The sequence below is a fragment of the Hyaena hyaena genome, unplaced genomic scaffold (assembly GCF_003009895.1).
Source record: "Hyaena hyaena isolate Hyena2069 unplaced genomic scaffold, ASM300989v1 scaffold_50, whole genome shotgun sequence".
Lineage (NCBI taxonomy): Eukaryota > Metazoa > Chordata > Mammalia > Carnivora > Hyaenidae > Hyaena > Hyaena hyaena.
Genome location: NW_024080682.1, coordinates 2,160,313 through 2,171,829, shown reverse-complemented (window position 1 = coordinate 2,171,829; position 11,517 = coordinate 2,160,313).

Sequence of the window (11,517 nt, the reverse complement as noted above, 5' to 3'; positions counted from 1 at the left end):
GGGGTGGGAACGGAAGGCGCGTGTCCACAGTGCCTGCAGGGCGGGAGACCCCTCGTCAGGGCCCCTGCCAGGGGTGCGGGGAAGCCGCGCGGCATCGGGTGTTTTCTGTTGCAGACGCACAAGCAGAGCTCAGAGAGGCTGTGGCTCGACACAGCACACAGTCCAGTGAGAGGGACGGGGTCTCCCTCCCGAGCTGCCGAGCAAGCACGCCGTTGTGGGGACAGCAGCGCTGCACACACAGCGTACACAGCACACAGGGCACACACAGGGCACACACCCAGCACACACACATGCGCACAGAGCACACACATGCGCACAGAGCACACACAGCGTACACAGCACACACACAGCGTACACACAGCGCGCACACGCACACACACAGCGCACACAGAGCACACACTGAACACACACACACACACCGTCGAGCGCCGCGCCGGACCCGGTGGAATCAGCGCCCTGTGGGGAGTGGGGGGCTCCCGGTCGTGGGGACGAATCGCACCCAGTTACCGCCGGCGGCCGCACGCCCGTGACAACAGGCCACAGACCGCAGCCTCATGCCGCCGCCGGTGTTTCCGGGCTTCGCGGCGGCCTCGGGGCGGGCAGGGGCGGGGCAGGGCAGGGGCAGGGGCGGGGCCGGGGCAGGGGCGGGCAGGGGCCGGGGCAGGGCAGGGGCCGGGGCAGGGCAGGGGCGGGCTGTGGGGGCAGGGGCGGGCAGGGCCGGGGCAGGGCAGGGGCGGGGCAGGGCAGGGGCGGGCAGGGCCGGGGCGCCGCGGGGGCCGCACGGGGAGCGCAGAGCAGCACGACGCCCGCCCCGGAGGCCGCGGCCTCAGGACCCAGGCGCCCGCGCGCCCCGTGTCTGGGGAGGGCGGGCTTCTGGCTTGTCAAGGTCCCTCCCAGGGAACCGGCGGGGGGCGCGGACAGCGGGGGGGGGGGGGCTTCCTCTAGCCCTGATTGCCGCGCAGGGACCAAATCCCGTCCCCCTGGAGGACGGGGGCTGACACAGGGCGCGGCCCGACGGGGGGCCGAGCAGCCGGGGTGAGGACGGGGCCGCGCCGCTCGCTTTCCTGAGGCAACAGGGAGGTGCTGGAAAGGGCTGGAGAGGAGCTGAGGAGGGGTGGGGCTGGAGGGGCCGGAGGCGGGCGGGTGCACCCGTTAGGAGTGCTCTGTCCGGGCGAACAGAAGCTTCCACACACGTGGCCAGCGGCTGCCGTGACACCCAGACGCGTGGCGGGCACAGCGGCGTTGGGTGCTCGCCTTCCGTTTCCACGGCTGTAGGTAAGTAGCCCGGAGCCTCGCCTCCCAAGGGCGCGTACGTGTCATACCCGTGTCCCCTTAACGGTGGAACATCGGCAGGTGCGGTGTCCTGCATTCTGGAGCCTGAGTTGTCAGGCTGGGCGTGAGCGAGTCCTACAGTTTCTGGAACAGAAGTCAGTCCCCGAGTGCACAGTGGTCTCCGCCTCCCCCTCCCGTGAAACGAAAGTGACCAAACCACGCTTCTCCAGATGGAGATGCCCGCAGTCAATTCCTAACCGTCTGGCTGAATTTTCATGACGAGGTCACGGCCGCTGCTCGCTGTGTGGCTGGGTGCTTGCTTCCCGCTGCTGGGAGACGCCTGCACGGGCGGCGCGGACAAGGGGCTCCCCGCACAGGTGCAGGGCGCCCGGCCGCAGCCCGGGGGCGGGGGGGTGGGCAGGGGCCGCCTCACAAATCCCCCGGCAGCTCTTGCATGGATGGCTCATGGTTTGGCCATTAAGTATCAGTAAGTTTAAAAACATTTATACTGGGGCGCCCGGGTGGCTCAGTCGGTTGAGCGTCCGACTTGGGCTCAGGTCATGATCTCACGGTTCGTGGGTTCGAGTCCCGCGTCGGGCTCTGTGCTGACAGCTCAGAGCCTGGAGCCTGTTTCAGATTCTGTGTCTCCCTCTCTCTCTGACCCTCCCCTGCTCATGCTGTCTCTCTCTCTCTCTCAGAAATAAATAAAACATTAAAAATAATAAAAAAATAAAAACATTTATACTTTTTCACTCAGTAGCGGTGTTTCCTGCGAAGCCCTCCTGGGCCTCTAAGAATACCGTTGGGGGTGGGGATGTGCAGAGCTGTGTAATTGCCAAATTTATTTTTTAATAATGGAAGACTTGGAGATCACTTAAAAATTCAACAGTAGGGTGCGTGTTTTATAAACTAGGATTCATCAATTCTATGGACTCTCATACAGCCAAGAGATGATGGGCATAATCATTTTTGCCAGGCTTTCACATTTTCGTGTATTTCCTTTCCAATATTTCTCCAGGCTGCTGCTGCTGCTTCTTCTTCCTTCTTCTTCCTTCTTCTTCTCCTTCTTTCTTCTTCTTCTCCTTCTCCTTCTCCTTCTCCTTCTCCTTCTCCTTCTCCTTCTCCTCCTTCTTCTTCTTCTTCTTCTTCTTCTTCTTCTTCTTCTTCTTCTTCTTCTTCTCCTTCTTTCTTCTTCTTCTCCTTCTCCTTCTCCTTCTTCTTCTTGTAAATGTAAAGTGAACTGTAACTAACAGTGGTTGCCTTTTCTACTTTTCTGTGTTTTCCTGACTCTTGGCTGAAAGAGAATGACCCCAGTCCGGGACAGCCTCTGAGAGCCCCAAGAGCCCTGGAGGTTAATTTTGTTTTGTTCTAAAACGCTGCATCCAAGCTAAATCACTGACACACATGCACGCAATACACACGGACGCCTATGACGCACCTGGTCCTGTGTCTGGCCTGCTGTGGACTTGAAAGGAGAGGGGGCCACGCCGTGGCAGGAGGTACAGCGCGGCAAGGGACCATTCTGAGTAGCAGCGAAAAGCATGTAGCGTCATCTCCCCTCCTGCGGCAGGAGGGTGGAGGGTGGAGGAGCTGGTGGGGACTGGTACTGGGGGGTCCTGGGACCTCGTCGGTGAGAACACAGCCTCTGCCCCACGTACGTGCACCTGCACCCCCATCATGCAGCCCCACGTTTCTGAGGCTCCAGCCACACCTTCTCTCTGTCCCTGAGCCCGGGTGGGTCCGTCTCCCACCAGGCCTGGTGCCCGGCCTTCCCTGAAGATGCGCGGCCCACCCACTTACCCAGTCGCGGCCCCAGCATCATACTGGTCTTGGTTCAAAAGGCCCCTCCTCATAAAGTCCTTCCCAAGCTATCCTGCAAATCCCACCTGCCCCATCTATATGGTCTATCACCACAATCTACTTTCTCCGGGACATTTACCAGTGTCTTGAACCATCTGGTTTGTACCCTAAGATCCAGGAGGGCCGGGGCCATTGGCCACTGGCGGATGGCCATTCCCCAGAGTGGGGGTGAGGGGACAGCGGTGCGACCCCGACCAGGTTTCTCTCCTCCAGGGAGTGCGCGCTGCGGCCATGCTGCCCTCTGGCCCCTCTCTCCCCCCCTCGCCTGCCCAGTCCCCTCCTCTAAAACCCTGCCGCTGCTGGGGACAGAGGCCCTTTTACTCAGGGCCGCGCGACAGCCTCCCTGGGAACACTCCCTTCCAGCATCGGATGACGGCAGCACACGGGGGCTAAGAACCAGGACACTGGAGATCGCGTTTCCATTTTGCTATTTCTCTTTAAAAAAAAAAAAAAAAGTAATAATCCTGCGTCTGCTTCTACATTTGCCAAATGGGGGGAAATACTACCTGCTTCATAAAGGTAAATCAGAAAGGCCCTTCCAAACCCAAACCATCTGACGTTTTCTTTTCTTTCTTTTCTTTTTTTTAAATTTTTTATGTTTTTCAATGCTTATTTGAGAGACAGAGCATGAGCAGAGGAGGGGCAAAAAGAGGGGGAGACAGAGAATCCGCAGCAGGCGCCAGGCTCCGTGCTGTCAGGGCAGAGCCCGAGCCCAGGAACTGTGAGGTCGTGACCTGAGCCGAAGTCCTTTTTTTTTTTTTTTTAAATGTTTTATTTATTTCTAGGAGAGAGAGAGAGAGAGAGAGAGAGACAGCGTGAGCAGGGGAGGGTCAGAGAGAGAGGGAGTCACAGACTGAAACAGGCTCCAGGCTCTGAGCTGGCAGTCAGCACAGAGCCCGACGCGGGGCTCGAACCCACGAACCGCGAGATCGTGACCTGAGCGAAAGTCGGACGCTCAACCGACTAAGCCACCCAGGCTTCCCGGTATTTCTTGCAAACTCTATTCTCTCCCTTTAAAAGTCAGTAGGTTGTCTTTTTTTTCCATTGGATACTCTTTTCCTGCTTTGTCAAAGATCAGTTGGCTGTACACTTTTGGGTCCAAATCTGAGTTCTCTATTCTATTCCATTGGTCTATGTGTCTGTTTTTGTGCCAATACCATACTGTCTTGATGATGACAGCTTTGTAGTAGAGGCTAAAGTGTGGGATGGTGATGCCTCCCGTTTTGGTCTTCTTCTTCAATATTACTTTGGCTATTCTGGGTCTCTTGTGGTTCCATACAAATTTTAGGATAGTTTGTTCTAGTTCTGAGAAGAATACTGGTGCAATTTTGATTGGGACTGCATTGAATGTGTAGATTGCTTTGGGTAGTAATGACATCTTAACAATATTTATTCTTTCAATCCATGAGCATGGAATGTTTTTCCATTTCTTTGTGTCTTCTTCAATTTCCTTCATAAGTTTTCTATAGTTTTCATCATACAGATTTCCTATATCTTTGGTTAGATCTATTCGTAGGTATTTTATGGTTTTTTGTGCAATTGTGAATGGGATCAGTTTCTTGATTTCTCTTTCTGTTGCTTCATTGTTGGTGTATAAAAATGCAGCTGATTTCTGTACGTTGATTTTCTACCCTGCGACTTTGCTGAATTCTTGGATCAGTTCTAGTAGGCTTCTGGTGGAGTCTGTCAGGTTTTCGATGTAGAGTATCATGTCATCTGTGAAAAGTGAGAGTTTGACTTCTTCTTTGCCAATTCTGATGCCTTTGATTTCCTTTTGTTGTCTGATGGCTGATGCTAGGACTTCCAGCACTATGTTAAACAACAGTGGTGAGAGTGGACGTCCCTGTCGTGTTCCTGATCTCAGGGGGAAAGCTCTCAGTTTTTCCCCGTTGAGGATGATGTTAGCTGAGGGCTTCTCATAGATGGCTTTTATGATGTTTAAGTAAGTTCCTTCTATTCCGACTTTCTCTAGAGTCTTTATTAAGGAGGGATGCTGTATTTTGTCAAATGCTTTTTCTGCATCTATCGACAGGATCATATGGCTTTTATCTTTTCTTTTGTTGATGTGATTGATTTGTGAATATTGAACCAGCCCTGTAACCCAGGAACCTCTTTGACAGATGGTGCTGGGAGAACTGGGCGGCAACATGCAGAAGAATGAAGCTAGATCATTTTCTCACGCCATGCACAAAAATAAACTCAAAACGGATAAAGGACCTGGATGTGAGACAGGAAATCATCAAAACCCTAGAGGAGAAAGCCAGAAACAACCTCCTTGACCTCAACCGCAGCAATTTCTTACTTGACACATCCCCAAAGGCAAGGGACTCAAGAGCAAAAATGAACTACTGGGACCTCATCAAGATTAAAAGCTTCTGCACGGCAAAGGAAACAATCCATAAAACTAATAGACAACCGACGGAATGGGAAAAGATAGTTGCAAATGACAGATCAGATAAAGGGTTAGTATCCAAAATCTATAAGGAACTCACCAAACTCCACACCCGAAAAACAAACAAGCCAGTGAAGAAATGGGCAGAAGATATGAACAGACACTTCTCCAAAGAGGACATCCAGATGGCCAACAGACACATGAAACGATGCTCAGCATCCCTCCTCACCAGGGAAATACAAATCAAAACCACACTGAGACACCACCTCACACCAGTCAGAGTGGCTGAAATGAGCAAATCAGAGGACTCTAGATGCTGGCGAGGATGTGGAGAAATGGGCACCCTCCTACACTGTTGGTGGGAATGTAAACTGGTGCAGCCCCTCTGGAAAACAGTGTAGAGGTTCCTCAAAAAATTAACACTAGAACTCCCCTATGACCCAGAAATAGCACTGCTAGGAATTTACTCAAGGGATACAGGAGTGCTGATGCACAGGGGCACATGGACCCCAATGCTCATAGCAGCACTCTCAACAATAGCCAAAACATGGAAAGAGCCTAAGTGTCCATCAACGGACGAATGGATCAAGAAGATGTGGTTTGTCTATACCATGGAATATTCCATGGCAATGAGAAAGAATGAAATCTGGCCATTGTAGCAACATGGATGGATCTTGAGGGTGTTATGCTGAGCGAAATAAGTGAGGCAGAGAAGGAAGATACCATATGTTTGCATGTAATGGTGGATTAGGAGGAACTTAACAGAGGACCATGGAGTAGAAAAAGGGGAAAAATAATTGGGGAGAGGGAGGGAAGCAAACCATGAGAGACTCTTGAATGCTGAGAACAAACAGAACTGATGGGTGTGTGGGGGTGGGGGGATGGGCATGGAGGAGGGCACTTGTGGGGATGAGCACTGGGTATTGTATGGAAACGAACTTGACAATAAACTATTTTAAAAAAGTCAGTAGGTGCTCAGAACTTCACTTTAAAATGCATATAGGAGCTCACCTTCCTGGAGTTAGTGCCATAATCCTTTAAATCTGAGGATTAACTCAAAGTCTACATTTTAAAAGGCAAAACATACAAAACAAGAAAGGGTCAAGATTTCCCTCTTTAAAAAAATTTTTTTAAAATTTGTAGTTATTTATTTATTTGTTTATTTTTATTTAAATCCAAGTCAGTTTATATACGGTGTAGTACTGGGTTCAGGAGTAGAACCCAGTGATTCATGCCTTACATAGGACACCCAGTGCTCATCTCAACAAGTGCCTCCTCAGCGCCCATCCCCCATCTAGCCCGTCCCCCTGCTCCCCTTCCTCCAGCAACCCTCAGTTTGTTCTCTGTATTTAAGTCTCTTATGGTTTGTCTCCCTCTCTGTTTGTATCTTATTTTTCCTTCCCTACCCCTGTGTTCAGCTGTCGTGTTTTTTAAATTCTACCTACGAGAAAACATAGGATATTTATCTTTCTGACTGTGTTGTTTCGCTCTCTTTTTTAAATTGTAGATTTAGAACCATAGATGCCTAAATTGTACCTTGTTGCTTTTTTAAAAAATATTTTTATTTATTCTAGGAGAAAGAGAGAGACAGCGTGAGCAGGGGAGGGTCAGAGAGAGAGGGAGACACAGACTGAAACAGGCTCCAGGCTCCGAGCTGGCAGTCAGCACAGAGCCCGACGTGGGGCTCGGACCCACGAACCGTGAGATCATGACCTAAGTGAAAGTCGGACGCTTAACCGACTAAGCCACCCAGGCGCCCCGCCTTGTTGCTTTTTTTAATCAGAAAAGTGAACATCATTTCCTTCAGATTACTCTTTTCTAAATAACGGGCTCCCGCCCAGGCAGGTGGAGGAGATTCTCTGCTCTTGCTCACTAAATAGAAAGGGGAGTAAAGAGCATTCTCCACGAGGGAGCTGGAACTTTTGGAAAATTGCCTTAACAGCAGGCTGTGAGTTCAGGCGACAGAGGGGTGACCTCCTCTTCCCTGGAGCTGCCCTCCCCCACACCCTCACCCCCGCTCCAATCTCACCACGACACACTGCTCCCCAAATGCCCCACGCTCATGCATGCCCCCCCTCCAGTTGCAGAGGGTGGAGGTCATCACAAAACACACACAGCTTCTCACACACGCTCCTCCTCCTCCCCCCAGAGAAGGTGAAACACCCAGGGACCGGCAGCAAAGGAGGAGTTACCATTTCCCGGACCCAAAGGACCATGAAGAGGAAACAGGCATCCTGGCAGCCTGGGGGCCCCCCGACACAGCCGAACGTGTAGACGGAAGAGCCACTACCGGAACCAGAAGCCAAAGGCTGGGGGGACAGGACAGTAAAACCCATCCGCCTCTGCCAGCCATGTGCATGTCTGAACCAAGGGGTACAGCTCCAGGGAAGGCAAGCACCCACACACCAGGCATGTGTACAGAGAAGACCGAAATGGTAAAGAAAAAAATGGATGAGGGTGGCGGGAATGAACAACAGTCACAAATATGTCTTTTAGGAACTACAGTCGAGAGGAGAGCCTTCTATGTGTCTTCCATTCGGCCGCTTCATCCGTCACTCTTAGCAGACACCTGAATTCAGAGTAAAGGAAAAACCCAAATGCACCAATGTCTGCCTAATTGGAGGAAATGTCTGTACCAAGAGAATAGAGCCAAGCACTGACTTTTTCAATGGAAGCCTATGAGCCAGCATGCAAGGTAGAGAGAGCGGGCACGAGATGAGGAAGAGAACGTATGTGATGGCCACACCCATCCTAACCACCCATCTCCTGTCGACCCTGCTAGCCGCAGTTTGCTTGGCACAGCCCCGAGTTAGCACCAGGTCTGGATTTTAATGCCCTCCTATGAAGAAACGCTAAGCTGTATTTGCTTAAAGCTATTTAAATGAAGCAGTTTGGGTATTTTACAAATCGGTGTTTAAATGAAGGCAGAGATTTTGAGGGCTTCTTCTGGGAGGAATGTAGTCCCAGAAGATTAAGTTCAACCCCCGCCCCCAGAAAGGTAACTGTGTGATCCCACGTCACACGTGTTCCCAGGCAACGGGACCCTCCATCCAGTCTCCAGTCACGCTATGTCACACACTCCTGCTGGTGTTTCCTGTCTGCCTTGTGCCGGATGTGAGCCCCGCTGAGTCAGACGTGGGTGTCTCTTCCCCTCCCGCCATATGCCCACCCCCACAATGCCAGCACACAGGAGTTGAGAAATCATTAATTCAGTGAATGAAGGAATGAGTGCAAGATCAGTGAGACTTCCAGGTCTAAACAAGACACCTTGTTTATAATATGCGTCCACTTCCCAGACCTCCAGCACTGATGTCCCTAGAATCCGTCTTTTGGTTAATGTTCCTGGTGGCTGCTCTCCTCCCTCACACAAGTTCAACCTTAGCTCTTCCTCAGACCCAAGAAGCCTTCTCTGGATGGGGCCTCCTATCCCCCCTGGACCGAGAATACCTGTAATGCTCCCTACTTCTTACGTGTCCGAACTTAAATTTATTAAACAGGACGTTGCGAGTGTCGAGGAATAGGAACAATCCACTCCACCATTACTGAGCAGCCACCGCCTGTAAAGCTCAGTGCCCCGTGGTAGGACTGTCACAAGGGTCGTAGTCGACGTGCAAACAGATTTCCGAACGTTCGCTTCTGATCTCCGGCAGTGGACGTGTGCACCCGCTGACTCAGATTTTTACCCTCTCCCTCCTGATTGGCCTATATGTCTCCCATCGGTGCATCAACAAGAAAATAACGAGATGCACCAATATGTTCCTTTGCAAATGTAATTATGTAATCTTCTGGCAAACAAATAAACTCCTAGCTAGTGCAAAACTTGTTTTTGAAATATTTTTTTCTCTTTTCGGCCCAGAGCAGGCTTACAAATAAATACTGAATGTGCCAGGAAGTTGCTCAATTATTCATGCACTAAACTTTTTAAGTGTAGCGGGTAGGAAAGACAATCTCCTTGAATTTACCTCGTTGCCCAAAAGCAATGTGTTATTCATTGGCAGAGAAGAGGTTTCTCCTCATTCATTTTATTTATCTGTCAGCGGTGTGTCTCCAGATGAAGTATCTCAAAATGCATTTTAAACCACTTAATTTCACCCCAGTTAGTGTCTGTCTTCCTTAAGCCTCAATTCAAAGGATTCTTCCCCATCAACTGTCGAAGCTGGGGTCAGAGTTACACATTATCAGCCCCCACAGGCAGACATCCATCCATCATCCACTCCACAAGCTGTGGGATGTGAGGTACAATGAAGAAATGACCCTGCAGTCAAAAACGAAAGATCCTATTTCCTGCCAAGTGCTACCACGTGTTAGCTGCGTGACCTGGGCCGTCATTTAACCCCTCTGGGGCTCAATCTTCTCATCTTATAGCTAAAGCCTTAGGAAAGTAATATACACTCTGCCTGCCTTATAGGACTGAGATTGCATATATTAAAATGTTACATGTATTTAAGAGATGATTTTATGGAAGCATGGGCCTATGAAAATAGCTGCTTTCCCTAAAGTAGATCTTTGTATGAGTCCTCCAGAGAGCAAAACAGGGACATCCCTGGATGAGTTCATCTTCATGGGTATGGCCAAACACTGAAGGACACCAGGGATACGAAGATATCTCCTGCCCTTGGTGAGCAAAGATATTGTTGAAGGAGCTAGAAATGGAAGAACAGGGGCTGGTAAAATGGCAGTTGTAAGCCATTCCAATGTTTCAGACATCACTGATGTCTGAAAAGAAAAGAAAAAAAAAAGAAGCTATGACATCACGAAGGTAGTGGATCAGACCATGGGGTGGAAAGTACAGTGGAGTTGAGAGTGGCCAGTGGCACTTGGCGGTGTTTCTGGCATGGATGGGATGGCCGGGTTGATGGTGGTTGATGTGGGGGAGAGAAGAAAAGGACCAGGGACACCTGGGTGGCTCAGCCAATTGAGTGCCTGACTCTTGATTTCAGCTCAGGTCATGATCTCATGATTTGTGTAATAGAGCCCCGCATCAGGGTCTATACTGACAGCATGGAGCCTGCTTGGGATTCTCTCTCCCTCTGTCACCCTTCTCCCTCTCGATTGCACATGCTCTCTCTCTTTCTCTCTCTCTCTCTCTCAGAATATTTTTTTTTTAAAAAAAGGAAAAGAAAAGGACCAGACTGAGATGAATGGAAGGTACAGACCTAAGATTTTATTGGATTTTTTGGAGTATGGAAAGATTACCATGGTGTGCTTACCCAGGGGACACAACTCAGCAGACTCAAGGAAAGCCAGGAGCTTGTAGAGGAGACTGAATGAGAGGTCAGGCTGGATGGACAAAACACACAAGAATCGTACAATCTAGAATTCTGGTTGCCTGAGGGCTGTCAGGGAGAGCTGGGGAGGTTCAACGTATACCGAGCTTTCCAATGGGCCGGCAGGTGAGTGGCCCCACTAAGCATGAAGGCAGCATCTAGACCATAGATTACGCAGGCAGGTTTGTATCCAGCCTTGAGGTTCATCAGGCAAGTGTCTACGAGTCCTCATGAAGGACACTTCCTCTGCCCTGAAAGGTGTAACCTAATAAAAGAAGACACTAGTATTTCTCAGTGACGGCCATCTCTTCCTTTCATCCAGGCGCGTCCATGACACGGCCGGGCCTTCAGGAGAACTGGACCCACGTCTGTGAGGGAGGCTTCCCGCACCGGGAGCTGGGGCTCTTGGTGGAGGGCTCCCAGCTCAGGGTGCACGGTTGGTCTGAAGGCCTGTGCCTCCATATGCAGCATCCAGCAAGGGGCAGATGCTTTGTTAAGGCATTTGCTGGATGGCTTGTTACAAGTCAGACACGCGCTGGACGCTGAGAGACGGGGAGGCAGCAGGCCTGCCTTCGTGGGACTCGCTCCACGAAACCACTCCACACCAGACTTGGGTGGGGGGTGGGGTGGGCGGGAAGTGTCACAGATAGATCAGAACTCATTAAATCAGAATGCTTAAAGAAAGCCTGGATTTGCCTCCATCTTTCTCTGTCCACACTTCCCCAA